An 11,648-nucleotide genomic window follows, 5' to 3' on the forward strand; every position below is an offset into this window, starting at 1 on the left:
ACTCAACTCTCCTAGACCCCATCAGTGAGCGTCCTTTCTTCCAATAAAAGATCTTTAGGGATCATCTAATAAAGTTTTTTTTGTTCTTTTTTTACAGATGAAGAGCTCACATAGCTAAGGTAACATGTCCAAGGTTCCACAGAGCTGTGGGTTAGAAGGCTCTTTTCTTTTGAGATGACACAAACCAGTGAGTCAAGTAAGGTCAGGAATCAATTACATCAGGGCTCAGAGACTTCTGTTGTGGGTGAGAGAACAATGTTATTATTTGTTCTTATAATTTGGGTTTTTTTAAGAAGTGGAAAGGAGAAATCTCTGGGCCAAAAGAAGATGTCCTCTGGATTTCTTGGGTCACAGAGAAATCTCTGCAAAGCCAAAAATCAGGATGGTGGGACAACTGTACAGAAATCATTAGATCTGCTAATCCCTCCAACCCCATGGCTCACCATCAAGGTTCTGCCATGAAATATTGCATTGCCCCTAGGTACTCCTTCCAAAAGCTAAGGCACCATCTGACTAAGCTGAAGAGTCTTCAGTCTGACCTGACTTGAAGATTCTCCTGAACAAGACACTGGAATAGCCTCGTAAATTAGGGATGGAATCAGTACAATGGGTGTCGTCCTTTGTGCTCAGAGAGGACCAAAATGACATCACTCTGTTAGGGTCAATTTACAGTGTACCTGACAGTGGCTGATCAGACCAGTACCCTCTCAGAAGGCTCTAGCACATGTTGGGCACAAATAGTTCAAACGAACAAACATCTGAGGTACTGCATCAATATAGGTCAAGGTCAAAGGAGCTATACTGCTTGAACATTTCTCCCACTACCTCCAATTCCCTTACTATGTTAGCTTAGCATTTTCTCCCATTACCTTTATGAGATAAAGATTCTGCCACATTCTCTGTCCATTGAACTAGGACTCTTACATGTTCCTATCTCCTTTTGCTGGTACTCTGTGCAGTCTCTTCTCCCTTTTCTCTCTAGCAGAGCATGAAAGAGGGAAGGAGGTATGACTCCCCACTCAGGATACACAGTGTGAGTCATGGTCCATAAGGTGAAATTTGCTGAAGCCCAGGGACTTGACACAGTTCTTGATTCAGCAGAGTCTGCCTATAGGTTTTTAGTGCTCAGTTGGGCCAAACTTCTGGCCCATGAGGTCAGCACTTTCCTAATGTCCTTCTAAATTGCCCTGCTTTACTTTGACTTTTCATTATTTTTGGCACTCAAAGTTCACTTTGAGGCAATATTTTACCTTGTTTTAGGGAGAATTTAGGAGAGCCTGGTATTTCCTGTCTTATTCTGTCATCTTCTCACAGCTGTAATTCTCAGTGATTTACTGTAAGCATAACTAATCATGATAATAAAAATGTTTGTGAGTGTCATTAACTGAGGATGAATAAAACAGAAATAGAGCAGCATAAAAAATGATGGAGAGACAATAAAGCCCTAAAGAATTGATTCTGGTCATAAATGTTACCATAAGGTTTTTAAAACCTAGTTTGGAGGCAAGCAAGAGATCAGAGAATAGTGAGGAACATGTTTAATGGCGGATGGGATGGTGGAGATAAGGAAGAATACCTGTGAGAAAGCTTAAACAATGAAACTCTTGCTTGACTTTAGTATTCTCTGTGAAAAATGATGACCTTTGAACTGGGAATAAGATCCCCCAAGTTCTCAACAGGAAGTGGATAACCTAAGTAAAAGGAGTAAGGGAGGATCCAGTTCTTCTGAAAGAAGTTTATAATATGTTTGATTGCTTAGCCAATCACTTGTCCCTGAGAGATTTTGGAGAACAGGGCAGGTGCCACAGGACTGGAAAAAGGGACATTTGCTAAATTTTTAAAAAGAGATGCTGGATTCTCTTAAGTCCATGCCAGTGATTTTGAATTCTGTCACATTCCTAGACTACGTTGGTAAACAAACGGTTAGGGAACAATTAGAAAAGGCCATTTTACCTTTTCTATGATGCTTTGCGCTATTTCACCACAGTTATTTCTAGAAAAATGACTTCTTTCCCATACTCTCCAAACATTACCCTTCTTCATGCCAAAGAGATATAGTTACACAAATACAGACATTATATCTCTACTTGAGAGAGAAGAAAACATTCTTTTCTAATGCTCTCCATTTTCCCTGTTATGCGAAGTGGTAACATGTTTTTCAAATATTCAGAGTTCAACATCTCTTTTTGTTGTTTTTAATTTATATATTTGTAGCTTTTGCATATAATGTTCTCTTGGCTGTACTTCACATTGCATCAACTAGTACACACCTTCCAATGCTTCTCAGGATCCTTCATATTTGTCATTTCTTAATGTGTAATAATAGTTCATTGTATTCATTCTTTGTTTTTGAAAATTCAATTTGTTTCCAGTTCTTTGTTCCCCCAGTGATTGCTCTTTAGAATGTTTTTGTCTATAAACTTATCTGCAGCATAGAAGGATTATAGAGAAAAGGTAGTATTTAGGGTCACAGGATAGTTACCTTCACTTTTTTCATTTTCACTGCTTTATTTTAGCAAGTAGAAAAGGGATTGTGCATACTGCTGCGTGAGCTCAAGGGGCAGAAGTAGAAGCTAGGGGGGGCCATGATAAAAGACCACATTTAAAATGGATATCACTGGAGCCATTAACAACAATAAGCATTTATTAAGCACTTACAAACTGAGAGGCACTGTGCTAAATACTGAGGATACAAAGGATGGCTAAAATAGCCCTTGCCCTCAGGGAGCTTATAGACCAATTTTACTCACCAGGCACTGTTCTGGATTACCAATAAATAAGACAATTCCTATCAGCAAGTATTTTACATTCAAGCTTCATAATAGAGCTATACCTGGGTAAGCATAACTATTTTTGATGTTTCCATAATCAGTGATATTCAATTGAATTCATTTCAGAAAAAGTTGTACAGGGATGTGATGCTGGAGAACTATAGAAACTTGATCTCTATCCCTTTGGAGTAGTGATATATACTATGGGAACTTTCAAGATTTTAACAGTCATTCTTTGGGATGCAAAAGCGATATATTCCTCATCTTTTTGTAGCCAAAAGATAGAGTACTTGCACTGTTTCTAGTAAAAAGATCTTTGCTTAGGATGCTAGGTACCTAACTTCTTAATTTGTTATTCTTGAGAATGTATTTTCCCCTCTCTTCTGCTTCAAATCCGAGGTTTTCCGTTAAACCTCAGTGTATGTTTCACCATGCACAATGTGTTCTCATTTCCTAAGCAGGGAGTGAGTCAAATGAGACATTTTTCTGACGTCTGTCTCTGTGACCCATAATATAAAATATCCTTCAATGGTCAACCTGAGTTTGGTTAAAGGAAAGGCAACAGGCTAAATGCATACCTTTTTATTATTCCCTTTCAAGTCACCATTACATGGATCCATGGAGCCAGAATCAATTTCTGACTGCCTGATGGAAGAATGGTCAGGCTTAAATACATTTTATCATGAGAAAAGAACTTTCTTAGTTGAACAAATTGCAAATTTAGTGAGACAAGACAATTAACAATGTAGTGTCAGTTAAAATTTATGATTCCAGGCTGTGTGGATTTCCTCTATGTAGCATGTTTCTGTGACACATGATAAGGAGAAAATCCCACCACTCTGGTGGGAGGCATCCTGTCCTAAACAGGTATTCAAAATTGCTGACACAGGAAATGGCATTTTTAACAGAGTTGACAAAGTTTCAATTGAAATTATGACCCAGGATATCTGTGTTTTCTTTACCATTAACATGCCATAAGATATAGAAAACGTCCCATAGTGTCTTGGGTTAAAGGTTTCATAAGGAATGTTAAGTCAGCTCCATCTGGCTTTGTTGACATAGGAAAAGGTATTCTCTGAGTTTACTTCAGAGAGAACAGAGACTATTAGGCTCCAGGTTCTTCTTAATTCAACTCTGGCCCTTATTAAAGTCCAAAATTTATATTAAATATTGTCAGGTCCTTTGTCATATCCTTGAGGTCTTCCTAGTATGCCTATTTGTTTTTCCCACCAAAAAGAGTTTAGACTAAATTTGGATCCTTTTATTAAATTTGTGGATGTTTCATTTTATGTCACCTCTCCTTCGCTCATCCCTCCTTAAACAAACTTTGCCTCTCCCTATGACCAACCCATTGACCCCCACCCCCACCCTGGTTGAAAAAAAATCTCAGACAAAATCAGCCTAAATAGCCAGTGCTCTTTATGGAGTATAAGATGCATTCTGCCCCCTTATTCCCTGACCTTTCCGCTAAGAGTTGAGAAGAGCGTTTCATCTATCTTTCAATATGATGGAATTTTGAGATGGCTGTCCCTAGCACTTTTTCATTTTCAATGAACAGCATTTTCAGTTTCCAAACTAGATATCATGTGCCAGTGCCAGATATTCCAAGAAGTCCAGGTGACTACATACAATCCAAGGAGAAAGTTCATTGCAAAATACAGCTCTGTTGGTCATTTTAGGTAAAAACTCTTGTAAATTATTGAATAAATGGGTCTTATTAAAGTTATTCAGGGCAGTTGAGAAGAGTTGAGGTTTTAAAACTTCATTTTTTAACTTTAGAAGTTACTTTTTTATTCATCTCTTCACTCACATGTACCCCCATTCTCAAAGAATGTTGTTTCCTCAGTTCAGGGTAGGTGTTTCTCTTCTGTTCACTCAAGATTATCTTAAGCTGGTATTCTCCACCTCTGTCACACTGGGCTCGGTTACCATGGCAAGGAAAAACAAAGGTGGAGGGCCTCAAGGTAGCTTCCTATGATCAGACAAGTGATATTAAGATCTGAAGCTCACAGCTCTGGGGACAAATATATAGAATTTGTAATCCTAGCAAATTGAAAATTCTCTTTTTTGTTTAGATATCGACATTCATTTCCGCAAAATTTTGAGTTCCAATTTTTCTCCCCATCTCTCCCCTCCCCCGACCCCATAACACCTTGCATTCTGATTACCTCTTCCCTCAATGTATCCTCCCTTCTATCACACCCCACACTTTCCTTATCCCCATCTTCTCTTTTTTCTTGTAGGGCAAGATACATTTCTATACCTCATTACCTGTATTTCTTATTTCCCAGTTATATGCAATAAGAACTCTCAACACTCATTTCTAATACTTTGAGTTCCAACTTCTCTTTCTCCCTCCCTCCCTCCCCATCCCCACTGAGAAGGCAAGCAATTCAATACAGGCTATAAATGTGTTGTTTTTCAAAAGGCTTCCCTAATAGTCATGTTGTGTAAGACTAACTATATTGCCCTCCATCCTACCCGTCCCCCCTTTTATTCTATTCTCTCATTTGACATTGTCCCTTCCCAAAAGTGTTTAATTGTAGATACTCCCTTCTCCCACTTGCCCTCTCTTCTATCCTTCCCCTCACCTCACTTGTCCCCTTCTCCCCTATTTTCCTATAGTGTAAGATAGATTTTCATACCAAATTTAGTGAGCATGTTATTCCCTCCTTAAGTCATATGTGAAGAGAGTAAGCTTCACTCTTCTCCTCTCACCTCCTCCCTTTTCTCCTCCATTGAACAATATTTTTCTTATTTCTTTTATGAGTGATAGCCTGCCCCATTTCATTTCTCCCTTTCTCCTCCCAAAATTTTCCTCTCTCATCCTTTAATTTAATTTTTTTAATGGATATCATCTCTTCTGATTCAACTTGACCTGTACTCTGTCTATATATGTATGTGTGTGTGTGCGCATGTATAAAACCCCTCCACCTACCCAAATACTGAGAAAAGTCTCAAGAGTTACAAATATTATCTTTCCATGTAGGAATGTAAACAGTTCAGGTTTAGAAAGTTCTTTATGATTTCTTTTTCCTGTTTACCTTTTTATGCATCTCTTGATTCTTATGTCTGAAAGTCAAATTTTCTATTCCATTCTGGTTTTTTCATCATGAATGCTTGAAAATCCTCTATATCATTGAATGATCATTTATTCCCTTGAAATATTATACTCAGTTTTTCTGGGTAGGTGATTCTTGGTTTTAATCCTAGTTCCTTTGACTTCTGGAATATCCTATTCCAAGCCCTTCACCCCCTTAATATAGAAGCTGCCAGATCCTGTGTTAACCTGATTGTTTTTCCACAACACTTAAATTGTTTCTTTCTAGCTGCTTGCAATATTTTCTCCTTGACCTGGGAACTCTGAAATTTGGTCACAATATTCCTAAGAGTTTCTCTTTTTGAATCTCCTTTAGAAGGTGATCAGTGGATTCTTTCAGTATTTATTTTGCCCTCTGGTTCTAGAATGTAAGGGCAGTTTTCTTTGATAATTTCATGAAAGATGATGTCTAGGCTCTTTTTTGATGATGGCTTTCAGGCAGTCCCATAATTTTTAAATTGTCTCTCCTGGATCTATTTTCCAGGTCAGTTGTTTTTCCAATGAGATGTTTCACATTATCTCCTATTTTTTCAATCTTTTGGTTTTGTTTTTTAACTTCTTGGTTTATCTTATAGTCATTAGCTTCCCTGAACTCCAGTCTCTCCTTTAAAGAACTATTTTGTTCAGTGAGCTTTTGAACTTTCTTTTCCATTTGGCTGACTCTGCGTTTTAAAGCCACCTTCTCCTCATTGGCTTTTTGGACCTCTTTTTCCAATTGAATTAGCCTATTTTTAAAGGTGTTATTTTCCTCAGCATTTTCTGGTACTCCTTTAGCAAGCTGCTGACTCACTTTTCAAGCTCTTCTATGGCTTGAACCCATTTCATATTCATTTTGGAGGTACTGGAGGCAGAAGCCTTGCCTTCCTCTGACAGCATGCTTTGTTTTTCTTCACTGAAAGGATGGAAGGAGACACCTGTTCACCAAGAAAGTAACCTTTTATGGTCTTATTTTTTTTCCCCTTTTGGGGGCACTTTCCCAGCCAGTTACTTGACTTCTGAATCCTTTGTCAAGAGGAGGGTCCTAGTGCTCCTCCTCCCCCCAGGACCATGCTCAAGGCTGAGATTCAGATCAGCTGCTCAATTCCCCCAGGTACTTTGGGTGGGGCTGCCACTGAGGGCTGAGGTTCAGATCAGCTGCTCAGTTCCCTCAGGGGCTTTAAGCTGAGCTGCCTGGACAATGGACCCAGGTTGCTTCCTTGGCCACTGTAGCTGCCAGCTGCTGCTGCTGCTGCCACCTCTGCCTGGGGCCAGTGCTAGGGGGACCCCACTCCCTTCTCGCCCAGCTAGGAAAGCCCTCTCACACTGACCTTTGGAGCTTTCTTTATTGCTTGTGGGTTGAGGGATCTGGGACCCTCCCTGCTGGGAATTCTGCCCCAGAGGTCTGTTCAGGTCTGGTTCCTCCCAGTACTGCATGGCCAGGGCTGGGCTCCACTCTGCTCAACGTCCCACAAGACAGACCTTTCCTATCGGCCTTCCAGATTACCTTTGGCTGGAAACCTCTTTCACTCTGTTGCTCTGTGGCTTCTGCTGCTCTAGAATTTGTCAAGAGTCATTTTTACAGGTATTTTGTGGGCTGTGGAGGAAGCACTAGAGTATATGCATCTTTCTACTCCACCATCTTGACTCCACCCCCTGAAAATTATCTTAATCACGTATTCTGCCACCTCTGTCACACTGGGCTTGGTTACCATGCCAAGGAAAAACAAAGGCAGAGGGCCTGTGATTATGCAAGTGGTCTTACCAGCTGCAGCTCACAGATCTGGGGACAAACATACAGAACTTAAAATCATACCAAGCTGATTTACACTGTTTGGAATAGAGTAGGGATCTTCAATGAATCAACTTCCTCACAGATCAGGATCACACAACCTATCATACAATAAAGGGTTATGACTTAAAATACGATATTCTATAAAGCAACGTAAGTAGAATTGAAATCTAGAAAAACCTACTCAACAAAATGGGTATAAAGATTCAGAATGGAAAAGTGATATTTAATGAAAGAGGGCTTTCAAAAAAAAATTTATTTTTTCTCAATTGTAGGCAAAAACAGTTTTTTAATATTTGTTTCTTTTTTTAAATTTTGAGTTGCAAATTCCTTCCCTTTACTCCCTACTCCTTAACAAAGCAAGCAATGTGAGGTGAGTATACCTTTTTCACTGGGCAGAATATTTCTATGCTACCCAGGCTGCATAAGAAAACACAAAATAGAAAAAATCTTGAATAATGAGGAAACATTTAAAAGCATGCTTCAATCTGCATTCAGAGTCCATCAGTTCTTTCTATGGATATAGACAGCATTTATTTTTCATCATAAGTCCTTAGAAACTGTCTTGGATCACTGTATTGCTCAGAATAGCTAAATCATTCACAGCTGATTGTTGTATAACATTATTGTTACTGTTTAAAATGTTACCTTGGTACAGCTCACTTGACTTTCCATCAATTCCAGTAAATTTTCCCAGGATTTTCTGAAACCATCCTGCTCATCATTGCTTAAAGTGTGATAATATTCCATTACAATATTATACCACACTTTGTTTAGTTATTTGCCAAATATTGGAGATTCTCTCAATTTCCAATTCTTTTTCATTACAAAAAGAGCTGCTATAAACATTTTTGTACTTCTATGTCCTTTTCCTTTGATCTCTTTGAGATACATACCAATAGTGTTATTGCATGGTCCATTTTCAATAGCTGATCTCACTCAGGTTAAGGAAAAACTTGATCATTATTCAGAAAATGCTACTAAGTTTGTAGAGGGTTTTAGAGCAATCCATCTCCAATTTGAATTATCATGAGGAGACGTTAATATCATTCTCTCTGTTTGTACCACTGAGTAGAAAAAGAGGATCTGTTACTTATCCCAGAGGTTTGAGGATAATCTGGTTGTGTCCATACCCTCTAAGTACCCTCCCAGAGATGGTAACTCTCCTTCCAGACACTGACCACACAGATGGCTTTGTCCATGATTTTGAGGACACATTAGACTCAATTTACTCAAGTTGACCTAATCTTAAAGATGTCCCCCTTTCTAACCCTGATGAGGAATGGTACACAGATGGGTCCAGCTTTCTAGAATAAGCTTTTCTAGAAGGGCAGGGTATGAAGTAGTTAGTTCATACTGCACCACAGAAGCCAAACCTCTGCCCCCTGGGACCTCTACTCAAAAGTAAGAATTAATAGCACTCACCAGAGCATTAGAAATGGGGGAAAAACAGGTGAATGTTTTTACTGATTCTAAATATGCCTTCCATGCCATACATGCTCATGGAGCAATATGGAAAGAAAGAGGATATCTGACAGCAAAGAATTCTCCTATCAAACATGCCAAGGAGATTTTACAGCTTCTTTGGGCTGTTCATAAACCATGTGAGGTTGCTGTTGTATACTACAGGGGCCACCAGAGAGTAGAAATGGATCAAGCTGTGGGGAAGTGCCTGGCAGACATTGCAGCAAAGAGGCTGCCTGCCAGTTAACCATGATGGCACCATTACTCCCACAGATCCCCAACTCTTATAGCCTTTCCTATAGCCCTCAAGAACAGGCCCTGGCTAAAGAGAAGGGATATACCCTCTCTTCCTAAAAGATGCTACAGGACACTCACAGGTCAACTCCTTAGCCCAGGAGAGAGTTAGTGGAAATTACAGTCTGGGTTACATCAGGCCCCACACCTGGGTAAGAATGTCCTTCAGTCCCTAATGAAGCCCCTTTTCATAGGTCACAAGCTGGGTAAAAGTATTTGGTCATTTGCTGAGTTTGCCCAACCTGTGCCCAGGTAAATCCTGAAGGAGAAATTAGACTATATCCTCTTTTAAAACCTGTCCAGAGGAGAGGTACCTACCCAGGAGAAGAATGGCAAATAGATTTTACAACTATGGCCCCACACAGAGGATTCAAATTGCTTTTAGTCTTTGTTGACATAAATTGAATTGAAGCCTTTCCTTGTAGAACAGAAAGGGCTCAGGAGGTATCTAAGTTCCTGTTAAATTATCCCTCGGCTTGGCCTGCCCAGCTCTCTAAAGAGTGACAATGGCCCTGTGTTCATTTCACAAATAACTCAAGCTGTGGCAGAGGCACTTCAAGTTACTTATCACCTTCACTCTGCCTGACAACTACAATCCTCAGGGAAAGCAGAGAAAATGAATCACACCATCAAATGAGTCTTGACTAAGTTGTGTGTAGAGACTTGTAAGGATTAGGTCACTAACCTCCCAGTTGGGTTACTCAGACTTCATATTTCACGTGAAGAAAACATTAAGCTGAGCCCCTTTGTACTTCAATATGAGAGGCCTTTTCTGACATCTGATAGCCTAGTAGACCCTTAACATTTGATTACCCAATTTGTAACTCAGCTAGGTGTAGTCTGGAATGTACTATCAGAATATGCCAACAAATACCTCCCTAAATGTGGGTGTAAATCACCCTACTCCTGCACAACCTGGAGATCGGGTATATCTCAAATCCTGGAAAGCCCAGAAAGGAGAGCAGCTAGATGTCACATCTAGGGGCCCCATCGAATCATTCTCACCATCCCAACTGAGGTAAAACTTGAAAGTCTCCCTAATTGGACTCATGACTCTAAAATAAAACCAGCATCAACTCTTGCTTCCCTCCAGGGCATCTGGAGTATTACTGTGAACCAAAAGACTACTATTTTGAAGGACCCCAATCCCCTCTGAAGAACAGGTAAATGTAAAGCAGTGAAACCATATGTGCTCTTCTCTTTCTGTGTTTTAGCCTTATTATAATTATCTTTTATTTCCTTTTGAGCAATTGCTTTCTCTCTCCTGCCTGGAATCATTTTGTTTGTGCTAACGATGTTAGCTGTAGCTCTCTTCCTTCTTCTGCCTGATTTCCTGAACTCCCTTGCTCTTCGAAAGTGAGAAGATAAGTATTTAAACTGGGAAATTTTGCGGACAGAAGGGGAGCCCAGGATTGCTGAGAGTGTCATCCTCACCCACAGGGCAATCCTCACCTTTGCAAGAGGATTGTTTTTGCAAGAACCTTACTCCCTAATGTGACCAACTCAGAGGATTTTACCACTCCTTTAGTACTGACCATTCCCTTATGGACAAATTTATCCACCTCCACACCTTCTTTTTCAACAGGTTATTACTTCCATGCCTGGGAGAGAAGCTGTACAGTAACTTGTACAGGTAAAGACCCCTGTTAAGGGAAGGCTTGTAAATGTCTCTGCTGGTCTCCTGACTTGTTCCACCTGCAAGGATGTTTACAGTGATGAATGCTCCCGTACCTTCGCTTCTTCCAGCTGCACCACTTGTCCTGAGGGAACACTCCCGACTCACACCTATGACTACTTTCTTCCTTCCACTCTCCTTACAGCCTCTCCCTACTTGACTTTCACTTCTCAGTTGACAAAGGATGCTACATCTCCCTCTAGCTGTAACAATCGTGTTGATCTTGTGCAAGTGTCTTTTTTACCTGGAATACTGGCAGGTAATCTTACTGATCCATGGGGCATTCACGCTCAAAACCTTTTAGGAACAGGCCCCATCTGTGCCCCCCAGTGACAACTGTTTCCTTTGCGGGATGGGAGGGCCAGGTGGTGAGAATTTTGAGGAAGAGCTAAAGCTAATTGCCAGCACCCAGCAATACGCAAGGCCTGCTGTTCTCAGCACCCGATGTCTAACATCTTGTAAGGACTATGGTGGATGTTCCTTGGATTTTTAGCATTCCATCATCTTCACCTTCTCCCCTCCTCCGTCATCATTGTCCACGGACACCACACAGGGCCTGGCTTTTCTCGGTCCAAG

At 40.3% G+C, this 11,648-nt stretch overlaps 1 protein-coding gene across 1 annotated transcript in view; it reads right to left on the reverse strand.

Annotated features, from left to right (window-relative positions):
• Positions 1-11,648, reverse strand: part of LOC140521639 (uncharacterized) — a 264,697-nt gene that overhangs the window by 23,712 nt on the left and 229,337 nt on the right. The gene's annotated exons all lie outside the window — the stretch shown is intronic.

This window comes from Notamacropus eugenii, chromosome 1, assembly GCF_028372415.1.
Source record: "Notamacropus eugenii isolate mMacEug1 chromosome 1, mMacEug1.pri_v2, whole genome shotgun sequence".
Taxonomy (NCBI): Eukaryota; Metazoa; Chordata; class Mammalia; order Diprotodontia; family Macropodidae; genus Notamacropus; species Notamacropus eugenii.